Source organism: Pygoscelis adeliae, unplaced genomic scaffold, assembly GCF_000699105.1.
Source record: "Pygoscelis adeliae isolate BGI_AS28 unplaced genomic scaffold, ASM69910v1 Scaffold75, whole genome shotgun sequence".
NCBI classification, from domain to species: Eukaryota; Metazoa; Chordata; class Aves; order Sphenisciformes; family Spheniscidae; genus Pygoscelis; species Pygoscelis adeliae.
Window position 1 is genome coordinate 1,126,020 of NW_008824772.1, and position 911 is coordinate 1,126,930.

The following is a 911-nucleotide window of genomic DNA, read 5'->3' on the forward strand; positions in this document are numbered from 1 at the left end:
ACCCCGGCCCTGCAGCTCCATTTCCCTCGTCCTGGAGTGCAGCAAACGCGCCCGGGCTTGGTGTGCAGGCACAGAGCTCAAAACGGGGTGGCAGAGCAGGATGGAGGGTCATGCCACAGTAGGGCAAGCTTTTGAAGTTAAGCTCTGCTTTATTTTTGTCATTATTATCATTATTAATTCCTAGATTGCAAGTCCTTCTAGAGGCCCCAAATGGATTCTCTCTACCATATCCCTGAGCAAAGACTTTGGGATCAAGCCCCACTCTTGAAAGCACTTCTACACGTAAGCGGAAGACCCCATGTGCCAGTCCCCGACTCCTCAAAGCCCCTGGGCAGGGGCCTAAGGAGACCCACATCTCCCTGCACCCAGGCTTGCAGCTGGGCTCAGCACCCCATGATCCCCCTTTTCCTGGGAAAAGGCTTTGGAAAAGCTTCCCCGCTTCCCCTCGATTGCTGGGCCTGCTGCATGCGTGCGTACGGGGCCAGGAAGGCGACGGCAGCCGGGCAGGGCAGGGCAGGCAGCGCACAGGGCAATGCCTCTGGTAAAAAAAATGGCACCTTCCATTTTTTGGTGTGCCTGAACACCGTTTATGGCATCTTCTGGGAAATGCAACAGCAAAGTGCAGTCCATCATCGGACCAGCCCTTCTCCCCATGCCCACACGCCGTGGGGGGCACACGCACTGCCCTGTGCCCCCAGCCCACCTCTGGCACAGCGTCCAGAGCTGCCCATGCCAGCCAGCAAAAACACCCATAGCCCCAAGAAATGGAGCCGAGATGGAGCCTGCTCCCACCACTGAGGTTCAGCCCCATCAGCCTCACCCAGCTCCCTCCCGCCCTGCCAACCCCCCGCATCTCCGCAGCAAGGGGAGACCCCGCGGTGAAACCCCAAGGGAACAACGAGGCACACGGG